The sequence below is a fragment of the Amblyomma mixtum genome, chromosome 4 (assembly GCF_055824585.1).
Source record: "Amblyomma mixtum isolate Tamu chromosome 4, ASM5582458v1, whole genome shotgun sequence".
NCBI classification, from domain to species: Eukaryota; Metazoa; Arthropoda; class Arachnida; order Ixodida; family Ixodidae; genus Amblyomma; species Amblyomma mixtum.
Genome location: NC_143015.1, coordinates 25365933 through 25376954, shown reverse-complemented (window position 1 = coordinate 25376954; position 11022 = coordinate 25365933). Strand labels below are relative to the sequence as shown.

Here is an 11022-nt window from a genome sequence, read left to right as displayed (position 1 = left end):
ACGCCAAAGCGCATGACGACGACATTGCAAAAGCACTTGAAAAGGCACCCCGTAAGGCCTACCAGAACGACTGTCAGGCACGCAAACACGCTGCCACCTTGAAAAAGGTGAGCCAGCCGTGTGTTCAGCAACCGTCAGTAGCTAAATGTTTCATGCCAAAAGTGACAGCTACAGCATCGAAAGCGCAGCAGATGACAAAGATGGTCGGTCGATCCATAGCACGCGGTATGCACCCGTACCCCATTGTTGAGGAGCCGGGCTTTCGTGACCTGATGACACTCGCCATGCCCAATTACGCAGTGCCGTCACGAGCGACTTTCTCGAGGGTCATCATACCCGACCTTTATTCATCAAAGAAATAAGAGGCGCGAACGAAGCTTACCGAGGTTTTCCCAGGCAGAGTGGAGTCCTTCTCGATCACAATGGATGGTTGGAGATCGCGGGCGAGCGGCAGTTATGTAAGTTTCACTTGCATGTGATGGATAAGGAGTTTGTGCAACATGTACAGTCTTTATCAAAAGTAACCAGGCTGCATGCTTTGCTTCTAGCTCGTACAGTGGAGCCCTTACAGCTTCCCTGAAGCGGAAATGGTGGTTACAGGGAACGACTGGGGGTGTTCTTACCTTCCAACACCTTTTAATCTTTATGAAAGCCACAAGGGCTCCACTATACAAGCTAGAAGCAAACCATGCAGCCTGGTTACTTTTGACAAAGATGGTACATATACTGGCCTGCAGCGAAATGACAGAATCTCACACTGCCGAGAACTTGGCGGAGTCCAGTAACAGAGTAACGTTAACAGAGTAACGGTAACAGAGTGGAAACTTCCATCTAAAGGAACGGTGCTGACCTTTGTAGTCACTGATAACGGGAGGAACTTTGTTTCGGCGGTTGCGCGATCGTCTTGGCAGGGCGTGCTGTGCTTCGACCCCACGCTTCAGTTGTGCATCAACGATGTAAAAGAAAAAATGTGGCGGAGCTTGTGCAGCTTTGTGCAAAAGCAAGGGCAGTAGTAGGCCGGTATAAGCGAAGTGCCAAGGCTAGAGCATGCCTTAATTAAATTCAGAGAAGCATGCTTTTGGATTGTTCTTGAAATAGTGCAGGACGTACCGACACGTTGGAACAGCGAACATGCCACGATGGGCAGACTTCTAAGACTTCGCTCCTCTATTATTATGGAAATTTCAAAGTGTGATGCGGCTGAAAATCTCACCACGCAAGAGTGGAAGCTACTAGCAGCATTACTTAAGGTCCTGCAGCCGCTTGGTCAGGCCACAGCTGAACTCCCTGGGGACCGCTACCCCGCTCTCTCAAAAGTTATCCCGCTGATTGAATGCACAGTGAGCGTTCTTGCACAGCATTCGAATGATTATGATGCAGCATCAATTGCATCCAGCCTACTAAAAAGCATCAAGGTTAGATTTCCTGACATCAGGATGTCCCAGCTTCCAACATTGGCCATGTTGGCTGAAGCTACGTAGAAAAATGAATGCTACGCTGCCGAAGCTGAAAAGAAATGGGCGCTTGATCTCCTTCTGTGAAGGCAGCAGAAGAGACGGTGCAAGTGCATCCGCATGTTGAAGCGCCAAGCGGAGCCTGCGCTTCTCCAAGACCTTCCACTTGGGGTGACTCTGTGTGGTGCGCCTTTAACAAATTTAGTTCCGTTAAGAGCCGCCGACCACGCCATACAGGGAGGGATGAAGTCGCTGAGTACTTGAAAAAGCCCCTTCTTCCACAGTCTGAAAACCTTTTGGCATGATGGAGGACCAACGGCAGCCACCTCTACCCATCCATAGTATCACTTATACGCAAATATCTTTCAATCCCAGTAACCCAGACTACCAGCGAAAGGCTGTTTTCAACTGCAGAAAACATTGTGCGCTGTCATAGAGAGAGCCTGCTCACCTGTCATGTAGAACAGCTTTTGTTCTTGCATATAACATTTAGATTGGGTGTGCTGGTCTGTTAATGGTAGCTGTCACCCGGAAGTGCTGAATGTCTTTTTTTTTCATTATTGTTCTTAGCGCTCTTGCTGCAGTATAGTGCAGTTACTCCAGTGCTTTCAACAATTGAGTGCACTGGTGGCAGCGTTCTGTTATCTTCTCACTTTTCGTATTTTATCTCGAACTTCTTTTCATAAAGCAGGTGCAATTTTATGTGTTATAATTTTTATTACCAAGCCAGTAAAATTGTTATTCACTCATTTTGAGGTGCTCTCTTAAAATGTTGAGGTATGATTTTAAATAAAGCCTCGGTGCAATATGTATGGGTATGATGTGTTGAGAAAATAACTGGTTTTGGAAATTAGTACTATTATTCTGCGTCTTTTTAGTGCCAGAAGTACTATTCGAACTATTCGCTTCGAAATTATTCGAAGAAAATCACTGTTCGCTTCAAATTCGCTTCGAACCAAAAAAACCACTATTCGCATACCCCCAACCGAACAGATACCCAGGCTCTTGTTTCGAGTGTACCACACCTATGTGTCCTGTATTCACCAACTGCAGCACATCATTTTCATGTACAGTCTGTACGACAACTGTTCCTTCTTTTAACAGCAGCGCCTTAGCAAGGGTGGGCTCAACTCGGTTCTTCTACTATGGTGCTAATTGCCCTGGTATTTTTCACTTTTCTGGCCATCTGCGATCAAAACACCTGACCACAGCGGAACACATTGTCACGGACTAGAATTGGGCAGTGGCGCGTCACAGAGCGGTTGCGCTAGGCCCGCCGCCATTAAATTCATCACCATCCATCATGTCATCGTTTCGTCAGCTTGCCGTCACATAGCATTTGGGGTGAGTTGCGGAGTAATCATCGACGTCCTGGTCCTTGATCTTCGGCGTCCTACGTCTGCCGTGCTTGTCGGTCATGTGTTGCTGTCCGCACCGGCGGGTAGTGCTTAGTCCGCCAGACCAGATCCGACCCCACCGTTCACGACAGCCCCGTTTCCCGCCTCGACCAGAAGACATGCTGAATTGACGACGTCGTCACGACTAGGTCCTATACCCCCACCGACCCGAAAAGCCGCCAACATGTTCAAACACAGCACCCTGCCCGCGCCGTTCGGTGCGTTCATGGGCTTTGGCCGTCGGCTCAACGTGATCTATGATTAGGAATCTTCCTGGAACAGCGCTCATCCGTGATCATCTGCTCATCTATTTCATCGTGACGGCAAGCCCTACATCTTCTCTCTATCACTCTCTATCACTCCCATCATCAAGTCCTGCGTTTCATTGTCACTGCCATTCTTCTAGTTCGCGGGATCGGGACGATCACTCGATGGTTCCGGGTGGCGTCACAGAATAAAGACAACAAAGTGGGCAGTGGGCATAGAGCCCTCTCGCTAGACCCGCCACAATTAAATTATGCCATAACTATCGTTTGAACGAAATCCTCTGAAACGGCCGAAGAGGCAGCTATAGCCCTCGCTCTAGCGCATACGGAAGAGAGCATCATTCTCAGCGACTCCGAAGTGGCTATCAATAATTTCGTAAAATTGCGAATTACAAGCACTTCCCTTAGAATCCCTAACGTCGCCCAATTCTAGCCAAATCATTCCGAACTGATACGGGTCCTAGCCCATTCGGGGAACCCGGTGAACTAGGCAGCCCGCAATAAAGCCCGAGGTTTTGTCGACCGGGAAGTGGATGAGTCTGGCTCCCTGAATTTCACGAAGGACTCCAAGATCACATATCATCATCTAACCAATCATTTTGAACAGGAGAGGAGAACTTTCGCTCCGGACAAAAGTCTGAATAAAGAACAAGAGGTTACGTGGCGTCGTCTAGAGACGACGTCGATACGCACCCCCCGCACCCCATCACTCCTTGCGCACATTTATCCTGATCTATACAACCCGAACTGTCCTTCACCAGCTGCGGCGTGTAGTGAAAACGACAAAACACTTCCTTTCAATCATCCACGTTGTATACACGTAAAGCGGAATCGTGATACATAGTTTACAGTGATACAAACAAACACAACTTCTTTCGTCTTTCGTCTTTCCCGTTCTTGTTGCGCTGTGAACAAAATCATGAATGCTGTCTTTGGTTTTCTGCTCTGCTCATCGTGTATCCTTCTGTGCACTTACCAACTTTATAGCTATTTCGAAAACAAACATTGGCTGTATTTGCAAGGAAGGTCCATTGTGCGGCGCTTAGAAAAGCAGGGCTCTCTTTCTCGAGGACTCTGCTAACAGGTGTTTAACAGACTGTTCATAACACCGAGACTCCAGCAACTTTAAATTATGCCGAAATGGAGCTTTACGTAGGCGTCTATAATCCCTTTCGGGGCGATTCCACGGCCTGAATTTAAGAACTGCATTGAAAATGCGAGCAAGCTTAGTTTACGAATTATGACTAGCATAGGACAAAAATGACGGTCGGTACCTGCGAAGGTTGCGCCGCAAAAGATCGTCGAGAAAACCCAAGTGGTGAGCTGCATACCGTTGTGTCTTCGACAGAATTAACGCTGATGGCACCGATGCTTTCACTTGAAGCTCAACGAAGCCCTTAGGATGAATGCGGGCGGTGGGAGTGGAACAGCACCAAACGGCTTCCTCTCTGTCAGCTCGCCGCTATTGATTGCTCCGTAGACGCCCCAGGGTAATGTAAGCGCAACGCTTGTCAGCCATCAATTACCTTACGACGCCGATTTATGGAAGGTACGGGCCCCGCCCCCCGTTCCGAGTATCTGTAGTCAGGGAGCTCAACACTGGCTTCTTCTTTTCGGTAACAAATGCAGCAGGTGGCCGCTTGCATCGCGGAAACAGAGCTAACAAGTGCACACAAGGCTATTATTGTTCTATGAATAAAGTGCCATCCTGAACTCCAGCGGCAAAAGCAGTGCGAGAAACGGAGAAGCCACATAATAACAGTTTGGCATTATTTACCTTCTTGCTTGAGAACATACATTCGAGTTTGTAGTTTACGGCAACAAATTTCTTTGTGAAATGTCTTTACAATGACTACTGTTTTGGATACGATCAGTATCCGCCGTGTAAATATTACGCGGTGCGTACAGATCCGAGCGTGCGCCATCTACGCACGCGTAAAAATGATCAATAAACCATTTATTAAATAAATCCCTGAAATGAAGCTCTATTGCTTCGCCTAAAGAATGTTCATACAAAATATTTGCTCCATTATCCTCAATGACTAGTGAAATGAACGGCGGCGCAACAAGGACACTTAACAAGAGAGGGGACACCACATGCGCACACTACCAACTGTTTATTGCATGGAAAGGTGGCATATTTAAACATACAGCTCAGGCATGACACTCATCGCATTATCGCACAGACCCAACACGTAAAAAAGAAACAGCAACATCAGGATGAAAGACAAGAACCCTTAACCTCTGCAGAAAAAGACTAAAAGATTTTGATAACAGAACTTTGAGCAGGCCATCTCGTAGCAAAAGCAGAGTCAACAATCGTAGCAAAAGCAGAGTCAACCAAGAGAAGCAAAAGCAGTAAAAAAACAATTACAATCGTAGCAAAGGCAGCGTCAAACGTATAAAGCAAAAACAGTCAGAACCCGAGAAACAACAAAACGAAAAAAAAAACAGTAACAAAGTTAACAACCCGCCTAAAACAAACAACAGACGGCCGCTAGAAATGCAGGGCTGAAAAGATGCACAGCACATAGCGTTACAAAAAACTGTCAAGAAAGGACACTTCATTTCTACGGAGGGATACTGAGGAGTCGCTAACACAAGTGCTTCCCTTCGTATTGATCATAAAGGCCTCAAGAATTTCGCGTGCCACCTGATCGCGACTCCTGCCGAGAATCCTTATTCCGTTAAGCACTGGCTCACACTTGCAATCTTTACAATGTAGGGGCAAATTCGACCCTCCTCCGTTTTCTAACGACTTTTCGTGTTCCCGTGTTCTGTCGTTAATGCAGCGACCTGTCTGGCCTATATAGACCCCCCACAGGTCAGTGGGATTTCGTACACCACTCCGACGGCACAAGAAACGAAATGCTTGCCGTGCCTCTTTCCGCACATGGCTTTCTTCTCTTCGCTGATCCGCGAGCATAACCCGCTCAGCTTTCTTGGCGCAGAGAAAACGACAGGAACGTCGTACCGGCCAGCAACTTTCTTCAAATTGTGCGCCACACGGTGTATATAAGGGACCACTTGTGGTCGCTTTGATCCCGGCTTAGCATGGAATTTTTTCTTCTTTCCTTTCATTTTTTTGAAGGAGGGTCTCCTGACAACAACGAACTTCCTGACAACAACAGCTTGCAGTTTTTAGATATTAATATCAAGTTTTTAGAAGGACGTGTTTGTTGGATGTATTCCCCACGAGCAAAAAAGGAATTTCTTCCGTACGGATCAGCGCACTCTAAGACAGTAAAAAGGGCGATCGCTTCACTTTGCCTCGAGTCCGCATTGCTTAAGTCCTGTGCTCACATGGCTGAGGCTAGCTTTAACAATCAGATCGAAAGGCTTCAAATGGCTGGCTTCCCGTGTTCTGTTGTTTGTAGCGTAGCGGAGACCCTCCTTCAAAAAATGAAAGGAAAGAAGAAAAAATTCCATGCTAAGCCGGGATCAAAGCGACCACAAGTGGTCCCTTATATACACCGTGTGGCGCACAATTTGAAGAAAGTTGCTGGCCGGTACGACGTTCCTGTCGTTTTCTCTGCGCCAAGAAAGCTGAGCGGGTTATGCTCGCGGATCAGCGAAGAGAAGAAAGCCATGTGCGGAAAGAGGCACGGCAAGCATTTCGTTTCTTGTGCCGTCGGAGTGGTGTACGAAATCCCACTGACCTGCGGGGGGGTCTATACAGGCCAGACAGGTCGCTGCATTAACGACAGAACACGGGAACACGAAAAGTCGTTAGAAAACGGAGGAGGGTCGAATTTGCCCCTACATTGTAAAGATTGCAAGTGTGAGCCGGTGCTTAACGGAATAAGGATTCTCGGCAGGAGTCGAGATCAGGTGGCATGCGAAATTCCTGAGGCCTTTATGATCAATAAGAAGGGAAGCACTTGTGTTAGCGACTCCTCAGTATCCCTCCGTAGAAATGAAGTGTCCTTTCTTGACAGTTTTTTGTAACGCTATGTGCTGTGCATCTTTTCAGCCCTGCATATCTAGCGGCCGTCTGTTGTTTGTTTTAGGCGGGTTGTTAACTTTGTTACTGTTTTTTTTCCGTTTTGTTGTTTCTCGGGTTCTGACTGCTTTTGCTTTATACGTTTGACGCTGCCTTTGCTACGATTGTAATTTTTTTTTACTGCTTTTGCTTCTCTTGGTTGACTCTGCTTTTGCTACGATTGTTGACTCTGCTTTTGCTACGAGATGGCCTGCTCAAAGTTCTGTTATCAAAATCTTTTAGTCTTTTTCTGCAGAGGTTAAGGGTTCTTGTCTTTCATCCTGATGTTGCTGTTTCTTTTTCACGTGTTGGGTCTGTGCGATAATGCGATGAGTGTCATGCCTGAGCTGTATGTTTAAATATGCCACCTTTCCATGCAATAAACAGTTGGTAGTGTGCGCATGTGGTGTCCCCTCTCTTGTTAAGTGTCCTTGTTGCGCCGCCGTTCATTTCATCATGCACCAACTCGCCCCTCAGGCCATTCTTCTCAATGACTAGTGTTCGGTTGAATACAAATTTCCTGATCGATTGGACTCCACCAGAAAAAAAGTAACCACAGAGAGCGTAAACTTTCAAGAGGATGATGACGGAGTCTTCACTGAAGAGTCTTCAGTCCAGGACCCCTGTGGCCCGAGCTATCAGCTGGGCTCGGGTGACCAGCTTACGCTGAGGATCCAAGCTCGAGCTGGACAACTACGACTCCCACTGCTTCCGATTTCCATTGCGTATGGGGTCAATAGGCCTTACTCCAGGGCATTCCCTCGTGAGACGATGTAAAGTGGGTGTTTGGTTGCACCAGGGATACGAATCTCTACTCGTGTCCGGATAAATTTTAGAATGTATAAACAATTAGCAAAGGTGTTCTTTTGCGATCGTCTCCAGGCAACGAACTCCTCCTTAGAGAGTGCTTTGTGTGGAGGAAGTATATTTCCCTACTTTGTCGGAGAAATTCTGGTCTGTCCTTGAACACCCAAGTGAGCATGGACGAAGTGGCTCGCTCAGTATATTCTCGAGAAATTCGCTCTGTCTTTTAATTCTTTGCTAAGCCCTCATATCCAGGGACGTTTTAACACAGGCATAAACAAACATGATACAAAGGCACTAAATTCTAATTTGATTATAGATGTATTATTCAAATGCGTTAGCCTCCAGCGAGTTCTGCCCTGCTGCGTTTTTTTTTTGCACTCTTTGCACAGAATTGAAATGATCTGCGTGCTACACACTAGTGCACTGCACGGCCTCGGGCCGGCCCGAAAATCCGGGCCCGGGGTCCGGGCCCAGCCGGGACAGGATCTGTTTTGCCGGGCCTGGGTCGGGCCCGGACCTGAAGTTGCGGGCCCGGGTCGGGCTCGGGCTTAAAGTTGCGGACCCGAGTCGGGCTTGGGTCCGTACAGAAACGGCTGATGTCCGACTATTCATTCACTATTGCAGAGTGAAGTACACAACTGTGGCATTGGAGCAGCGACACGGATGAGCTATGGGTTATAGTACGCGCTGAGAAAAAAACTAAGCTTTATTCATTGACTTATTTATTTCCTTATTTCCACGCCGCGGTGGCTTAGTGGTCAAGGCACTTGATTACTGAGCCAGTTAACCTGGGTTTGCTCCTAGCCTCAGCGGCAGCATTTCTGTTTAGGTGGCAAGCATGACAGCCATGCACACTTTGCAGTATCAACGCTCATTGAAGAAACCCAGGTGGTCGAAATGATTCGGAGCCCTCTGCTTCGGAGTCTCTCACAGCCTGACTCCCCTTGGTCCCTTAAGCCCCAAAAACATAGCTTTTATTTATAGCGATATTTTTCTCATCTGAGAAAATTCACAAACTAAAGCGCGTTTGGTTTTCTTTTTGATCAGCTGACCGGAACGTCTCGTAAATGAAATAGCCACAAAAGCTCGCGAGGGTTTGTAATTCTCATTTCATAACCACATCTATCCCTCCTCGCTTCTTCAGCCTGTTTGTCATGACAAGTGTTTTCTTCTGTAAGTTATCACGTGGTTCGCGCGTTATCTTCTGCTCCACCAGTAAGAGTAAAATTCAGCCTGTCTTAATTGGCCATTGATCGCTCGTCATCCCAAAACATACCTATACACTATTAGAAATGCATTCGGGAAGAACATATAAGTTTAGGACGCTTATGGTCTTCAAAACACACACCGTGAAATATCGGTCCTTTCTGCTTAAAGGCGACCTGTTCGGCTATGAGTTCAACCTATGAGATCGCATTCACTAAAAAAATGTCATCCCACTGCTTGCTGGGAGCTTTAATGCTTATACTTCCAGGCGGCAAAATATAACTTATTAAAATCATGGGGGAATGCAAAGCAGCCTATTACGCGCGTATGCAGCCCTTTTTATTTGACTCTCGGAACTTCCGAGTTTATTTTTGTGCACCTACACGAGATCACTGTACAAAAGACGGGCCTGGCGAGAGCTACTTTTAATCACTTCCTTGTGGGTTAAAAAGAACCAACTTTCTGCAAGCCAAACTGTGGTGTCAGAACCTTTGTCGGCCAGTTTCTTATCGGTCTAGTAGCAGTCTACTTCCTCAGAGTGAGCAGTATATCTCAAGCGTTACTGTGAAACGGGCCGGGCAGGGCCCGGGCTGGACATCACTCCGAGACTCACGGGCCGGGCCGGGCCTGGGCCGGGCTCGAGCTACAGGTCTGGGGCCCGGGGCGCGTTTGGGCCTGAGATTGAGGCTCGTGCAGTGCTGTACTACACATGTCTCCAAAGTCCTCCTTGATGCTACTCGGTAATTCGAGATTTGGCTGTACAAAGGAAATCACTCGTTCTGTGCATGAAATTGAAAACAAATTGTCGGTGAACTTTCTTAGAAAATTTATTTTGAGTGTATTTAACTACAATAATATTTAATATTTTGTACGAACTTTCTTTAGATAGCTTCATTTCAGTGATCGATTAACTCATTGGTTCATTGATCATTTTTAGTAAGGGAGCATTTACTCACTGACATCCACCAACATTCATCTGACCAACATTGATCATATTTGCGCGTGCGTGGATCGCGCAGGCAACGCTTTGGCCATACGGCTGCCCGCTCGGCTGTTTACGCGCCGCGTGATATTTACACGGCGGATGCTGATCGTGTCTAACAAAGTTCACCGAGTACCCTAGTTCGAACCGAACTGCGGCGGCCGCGTTTCGATGGAGGCGGAAAGCAATAGGCGCCCGTGTGCTGTGTGATGTTAGTACACGTTAAAGATCCTCAGGTGGTCGAAATTATTCCGGGGCCCTCCACTGCGGCACCCCTTTCTACCTTTCTTCTTTGACTCTCTCTTTTATCTCTTCCCTTACGTCGTGGTTAGAGTGTCCGTCGAGATATGTGAGACGTGATCATCTTTCTCCCTTTCTTCTTTCACTCCCTCCTTTATCTCTTCCCTTACGTCGCGGTTCGGGTGTGCGCCGAGATATGTGTGACGTCATTTCTTTTCCTTAAAACCAGTTCTAATTTTCAAAATACGCCGGTGAACGGCGCTGACCGCTGAACGTTGCAATTCTATTTTAACTTCTTTTTGTCTTATTACAATTTATGCAGGCGCTCTTGCGTATTTTGAAGAGGAACTAATAAATAACGTTTGGTTTGGAAGAATAATATTGGTTTCATTAAAATTCAGGTTCCATAGCGCAAAACAACGAAGGGACAAACACAAGCGCCTCACAAGCGTCTTGGCCCTTCGTTATTTTACGCCATGGAATGAAAATTGTGAAAAAAAAATCATGTTAACTCGTAGCCCTAACCTTCACCCTTCGCTAAAATTCTCTGCAGCGTGCACTGTGATCTTTTGAAAGTATCCGGCACGGAGCCAAAGTTTGGCACCCTGAGTTTGGGCACTGGATGACTATGCGTTCAAGCAATCATCGTAGTTGGTGTTCGCACATTGTGCGAGCGTCGTTGCACTGC

At 47.0% G+C, this 11022-nt stretch overlaps 1 pseudogene; it reads left to right on the top strand.

Moving 5' to 3' along the window:
• The first annotated feature begins 227 nt into the window (after positions 1-227).
• On the top strand, positions 228-1481 carry LOC149345922 (zinc finger BED domain-containing protein 4-like; annotated as a pseudogene).
• Positions 1482-11022: the final 9541 nt, after the last annotated feature.